This window comes from Nelumbo nucifera, chromosome 1, assembly GCF_055504915.1.
Source record: "Nelumbo nucifera cultivar China Antique chromosome 1, China Antique-T2T, whole genome shotgun sequence".
Taxonomy (NCBI): domain Eukaryota; kingdom Viridiplantae; phylum Streptophyta; class Magnoliopsida; order Proteales; family Nelumbonaceae; genus Nelumbo; species Nelumbo nucifera.
Genome location: NC_142649.1, coordinates 197,302,100 through 197,309,209, shown reverse-complemented (window position 1 = coordinate 197,309,209; position 7,110 = coordinate 197,302,100). Strand labels below are relative to the sequence as shown.

Here is a 7,110-nt window from a genome sequence, read left to right as displayed (position 1 = left end):
GTCTAGTCTAGTGCAGCCCTAGACCCAGACCCATCAACAGGAAGGGCAATACAAAAGAAACACATCTCACCCGACATATAGCTCAGACTTGTACCAGAGACAGACCGCAGCCTACCCTTCCCACCTTTTCCTCTACCATGAGTACAACCTGCCCCCCTATTTGTCTCCACAAGTACACTGCACTTCAGTTTTTGAGGTTAGAGCTGAATGAAAGATCTATTTGGATTTCTTTTCTTTGTGCTTTGCTCTAATAATTGATATTAACTTTATGTATGTCTTCAGCTTTGCTTAGCTTGCAATTTCCCATCATGTATGGACTGGGTCTTAAGATCTCGATCGATTTCTTTAGGATTTTTAGTCGTCGTTGAGGAGGTCATATGAGAGAGTTAACTTTGCCATTGGATCGCTAATTAGAATTTACCTGACACCCATACTCATGATCCATCGACTTTATTTATGTGTATTCAACTCTAGTTAATACCATAAGAAGGACGAATCCATGCACAATTAGCCGGCCCTCTTTTAATTGATAATTATAAATAAGTAACTCCTATTATCTAATAAAATTTTGAGAAACCAACTTGGTTCAATGTTTTTATAACTAATAGATAACTAATATTTTATTTTTTTTAATATCTCCTGATAATATTTTTTTTTAGAAAAAAAAATTATGTATATCATTGGTCTAATGTTTGATATAAAACATACAGTGTATATATGAAGAAACTCAAACTCCCTAATTAAGAAAGGAAAATTCAGTCAGTCATCTATATCTATACTACTTATAAAAGTGTAAATGAGGAAGTACTGGCTTCTGGAATTTTTCTTTACTGAAATATCCTTCCTCTTGAATTTAGTTTATCTCCATATAAATGGTAGAAAATGTAATTAAAAGAATACCATTAATTGCATTCAATTACCTCTCATTAAGTTTCACATTTAAGTCATTAAATAAATCACATTCTCTCTCATTGAATCCGACATTTATACTTTTATTTATCATCATTAAATTTCACTAATAAATCCATACGCAATAATTATTGATAGAACGAAATTTTATATTTTTAAAATAAACATACAAATAAATTCATATTTTTCATCTAGGTGGTGTGTAAGTAGTTCAACCATTTGAATCAAATGGATAATTTTAAGATATCATAAATAAGTAATACAATTTTAGAAATATAAAAAATACCTTTTTTATCATCATTAAATTCCACTAATAAATCCTACACAATAATTATTAATAGAATGAAATTTATATTTTTAAAATAAACCTAGAAATGAAATCATATTTTCCATCTAGGTCATGGGTAAGTACTTCAACCATTTGGGTCAAATGGATAATTTCATGATGTTATAAAAATATAATAAAAATTTAGAAATATAAAAAATATAAAAAAAATTAGACACGTTTCTATTATTATATATTTGTCATATTAAAAACAACTATGATAAAATAGACATGATTTTACATCAAATATACAACTTAAAACCGATGAAAAATTAAACCATCTTCTTATCTAGGGGGTGGGTTAGTGATTCAACCTTTTAGGTCAAATATGTTAACCCATGATGTATAATTAAAATAAAATTTTTAAAATAGCATAGTACAAAAAATATGAAATAATTTTGGGCACATCTATAATATTATATACTAATAATATAAACAAAAATAAATGATAAATAATAATCATTTTATCAATGATATAAATGAAATGCAAAATTTAAAATCAGTTTGAAAATGAAACTATTTCCATATCTAGATGGTAGGTAGGTCAATGATTTAACATTCTAGGTCAAGTGGGTCAATTTATGATGTCATAACTAAGTAACAAATATTAAATACATATATATATATATATATCCATCCATACATACATACACACATATATACACATACATACATACATACATACATACATACATACATACATACATACATACATACATACATACATACATACATACATACATACATATATACACATACATACATACATACATTCATACATACATACATACATACATATATACACATACATACATAAACTCAAAGAAAAATATAAGCTTTGTATAAATCATTTTGATACAATTCTGTTGTTATATATTCACCATATTAAACAAATATAAAATGTGAAAATAAGAATTACCTTTATCGACGATGAAAATGGAATACATGATTTAAAATCAATCGAAAAAAGCAAAATGACTTTTCTATCCAAGTGGTGGGTTATTGGTTAAACTATCCATGTTAAATGGATGTTATTATTAAATAATAAAATACATTAAATTCTAAAAGTGTAGAAATTTGTCAATAATTTTGGGTACATTCTATAACATTATATATTCATCATAAAAAAAGTGTGATTAATGAGAATTAATTTCATTAATGATAAAAATGGTATAAAAATTAGAATAAAAGATAAAGAGCATTAATGTCTAACGCATGACCCGACTAACTATGTCAAATGGTCCAATAATTTAAATAGCGAGGTCATCTTAGGCAAGTGGTTTGGTAGGGATGCAAACAGATTAGATCATATTTGAATTAGGGTATATTCAAACCTCATTTGATCCAAAGATTCGACTAAATCTTATAAATATTGATTCGAATCCAAATTCGATCAAGATGTCGGATATTCGAATCTGATATGATCCGATTTAATTTTTTAAAAGTAATAAATTATTAAAAGAAAAATAAAAATATAACAATTGAAGTAAAAAAACAAAAAATATAAGTATTTTTTCAACTATTTCCATCATATAAAAAGTTTACAAAAATGCAATATAAATAACATATTTATAAATAAATAATAAATAGCATATACATTGTAAATAAATAATATATATACTATATTTAAATAATTGATTTGACCACAATATTAAAAAATTAATATTCAAACAATATATTGGAATTGTATTTCCTCTTGGTAAATAAGTAATTTTATTATATCATAAATTAAATAATAAAAATAAAAATATATAGAGTTTTTTATAAATTTTATAGAAAAAATTGAACATGCATTAATATTATATATTCTTATATCAAACAAAAATATTTTTGAAAATAAGAATTATTGTTAGTAAAGTTAGAAATGGCTAAAATACAAATAAAAAAATTAATTAATGTCTTAATCATAATCTATTTTTCTAGTTAAATAATGGTTCAACCAATAAGGTCATTTGATTACTTATTATTATCATCATCATCATTTGATATCGCTATGTGCAATACAATTACACTTTTATTAGTTATATAGTAAACAATTTTAGACTTATTTCTTTGAAAATGGATATTACAAAACAATTAAAAACTGAAGAGATCAGATGAACACTGCATGCACTCACCCTACATTAATTAATGGAGTGAGGATATAGCTGAGTCTCCAATTTCCACCCATCATGCGCTAACCAATATGATCCAGCTGCAACCACCTCTTAGCTACATGGATAAACTGATACATTGCGAGGAGAATATAATTAAAGCATTATTCATGATTTAGATAAGGAATTAAGGATATATGATTAGCCCCTTGTATTCCATACTTTTACTCCATGGAACGTTTGGAGATTCTTAACATGTGGATGTTATATATTTTATAGAGTAGTATAGCAATTCTGACGTTCATGGTTTTTAATCATTGTTTATCTGACCATCTGATCTGTGAATCGTTCAGACAACCGATTTCGTTTTATTTTTACACTCAGTTCTTAGCCAAAAAACCGTTGAATCAATCAATAATCTATTGACCCGGGTAGTTAAACTGTCAACCCGTACGGGCCATCCATTTGAATTAGACAATCAAACTATCAGCCGGAAACCAATGACCAAAACCATTTCGTTTCCATTTCCGACTCGTTATTTAAAACCATGCTGACGTATTAATGAGCTTATGGCAACATTTATCCCGGAAAATTAACTGTTGGGGGACTAAACAAATGGGATATTCATCACTATCAGTGTTCCTTTATATATTGATAAGAAAATAGACAGAATTGATCCATCAAATCGTCAAACAAATGAACAATATCACTATCGATGAAAGAATAAATCTTATCAGAATAAGATGTATCAAATCATTTCCGGCCAGATAGACCATATCATTCACGTCGGCAATATTATTCATTGCTCCAATCGATTGAAAGAATGACAGCAACGGGGTGCGGGCGTGGGGCCGTAGCTAGGGGAAGTACCTCATTTGTGTGTTGTGAAAATTAACAAGAAAACGAATTAGCTTGTCGTCGAATCTCGTGGCCCGCCCGTGACACTCTTCCCATATTTAAGTAAACAGGTTGGATTGGATCTGTGACTATCTGTCAAAAACATAACAACCAGGGCTCCTTTATCCTTATTCACTGAAAAAAAAAATATTTACTTGAGATAACAAATTAGCTAGAGCTTAATTCTCCGATAAGCCCTACAGCTTTATACTGATTAAATGGTGTTTATACGAATAGAAACCGAATAAACATGGTGCTCAGTCAGAGTGAGACGACGATGTTATCAGACGTAACCCAACCAAAAGGATCTTATTGCATTGAAGGAAGAAGAGTGATGAGCAGGCTAATCTCAGGGCCGGGAGATTTCATTGAGACTGGGAATACGAAGAATTTTTCAATTCCTCATCTTACGAAGATCCAGATCGGATTATGATTGTTTGTTTTTGCCAGCCTTGCATCACATGGAAGCGCATGCACCGATTTATATTTTAGTTTTACTAAATTTCTTCTTGTTTATCGATGGATCGGCGTACTCGATCGATCGTTTCACTCTATAAATAGCTAGATAGAGTAGTGCCTAATCCCTCCATGTCATAATAAAAAGCAACAACTACCACAACTAGTAGCAAGGTAGGTGTGAGACTGAGAGATGGCTTATTCCAGGAGCTGTTCTTCAGCTGCTCTGTTCCTTTCTCTCAATCTCTTATTCTTTGCCGTAGTCAGTGGCTGTGGCACTTGTTACAACCCGAAGCCTACACCGACTACTCCGACGACTCCAGCTTCCAAGGGTAGCTGCCCCAGGGATGCCTTGAAACTAGGTGTATGTGCAAAGTTACTTAATGGGGCAGTTGGAGCGGAAGTTGGGAACCCACCAGACCACCCATGCTGCACACTGCTCGAAGGGCTCGTCGACCTGGAGGTTGCAGCCTGCCTCTGCACCGCCATCAAAGCTAACATTCTTGGTATCAACCTCAACATCCCCGTTTCACTCAGCTTACTCGTCAACACCTGTGGCAAGAAGCTCCCGTCTGGCTTCCAATGTGCTTAGTTAAGCGATTCCATTTCTCCGGCAGAGGCAGCGGCAGAGGTTGCTTCATATGTTGTGTTACGTTATTCTTCTTCTTCTTTAATGTTGTTTGCATTCATCATGTCTGCGTTATTCTGTTGTACTGGGTCAGAACTTCTATGAGAAAATGGCTCTTTTTGCAATACGGCTCGTCTATTTTATATAATTTCCAAACCAACTTCTTGGACAGTTGGGGCATCTCTAATGTTGACTGCGAAACCACTCGAATTTTACTAAAAAATATCGGTAAAAGGCTAAAAGAGAATGAATTAATGAAAATTAATTAGATGTTAAAGGGTGATTAATGAATTTTGCATTCGGGCTTTTTCAAAAAATAAAACACATACACACACAAATTCTCTCTTACAAGGGTTCGATTATCATATCACATCTTATTTAATCACCTAATCTTATCTGATTATGATATTTTCTAAATACACCCCCTCAAACACATGATCAATGATCTTGATGCGATTGACAAACTATTACCAATACCATGGGCTTGGTTATTGCAATATAAAAATGGGCTAAGTGCAGCCTCTTGACAACTGGGCAGCTCGGCATAGTTCGGGGAGCTCGGTATAGCTAGGGGCAGCTCGGCATAGGCAGCTCGCCACAGGCAGCTGGCCACTCCGTAGGCAGCCTGGCGTCTTACGAAGAGCTCGCCACTTAGGGGTAGCTCAGCACTTACAGGTAGCTCGGCATAGGCAGCTCGCCATAGGTAGCTCAGCATAGGTAGCTCGTCACAGGCAGCTGGCCACTCCGCAGGCAGCCTGGCGTCTTACGAAGAGCTCGCCACTTAGGGGCAGCTCGGTACTTACAGGTAGCTCGGCATAGGTAGTTCAACACTTAGGGGCAGCTCAGCATATCGCAGGAAGATCTCCTACCTGACAACTGTACCTAACAGATCCGGAGGCCTGCGCCCACGTCTCTCGCTAGGCGGCGCCGTGCCTGCCAGTGCTGAGAGCTATCCCTTGATTGGCAGAGCCGTACTCTGCAGCAGTCGCCTGCACCCGCCACCTCAACTCTGGCAGTAACGGCTGCGACAGAGAGACAGAGGCAGTTACGCCTGACTTGACAGAGGCTGTTACGCCTGACTTGACAGGACACCACTATATAAGGACTCCGACCCCCAAAGACAAGGGGGAGAGAATGAAAAAATGGAGGTAATCCTTGCTCTCTAGCTCTCTCATTTCTCTCCAAGCTCCCTACAATCAGAATGCTAACTTAGGCATCGGAGAGTCCCCGCCAAGAAAATACCCTCGGGTCCTCTGATTCAGTTCTCACAGGTCCCTCATCTCCTGCCACCGGCAAAGGAGAGGAGATCACCTCATGCAAAGGGAAGCCAAGTAGCTCTCCGCTAGGGAGCTCATCACTAGGTAGCTTTCCGCTAGGGAGCTCGTCACCAGGTAGCTCTCCACCAGGGAGCTCGTCACCAAGTAGCTCTCCACCAGGGAGCTCGTCACCAGGTAGCTCTCCACCAGGGAGCTCGTCACCAAGTAGCTCACCACCAGGGAGCTCGTCACCAGGTAGCTCTCCACTAGGGAGCTCGTTACCAGGTAACTCACCACCAGGGAGTTCGCCACCAAGTAGCTCATCACCAGGCAATTCGCCACCAGGGAGCTCCATCATCCTCTGAGTCACAGACCACCTGGGAGCAGGTCAAATGACGAGGTACTTAGCCAAAAAGTTGGTACATCACAAAGAAAAAAATTGGTACATGACCAGAAACGGTTACATCAACGTCCATTAAGAATAAAATGGAAGAAAAAAATATCAAAGTATGGCTAAAATATAATGCATTAATGAAATATGTTAGT

General features: G+C 35.3%; 1 pseudogene; it reads left to right on the top strand.

The window, feature by feature from the left end:
- Nucleotides 1-4,493: 4,493 nt before the first annotated feature.
- On the top strand, nucleotides 4,494-5,433 carry LOC104602310 (14 kDa proline-rich protein DC2.15 pseudogene; annotated as a pseudogene).
- The last annotated feature ends 1,677 nt before the right edge of the window (nucleotides 5,434-7,110 follow it).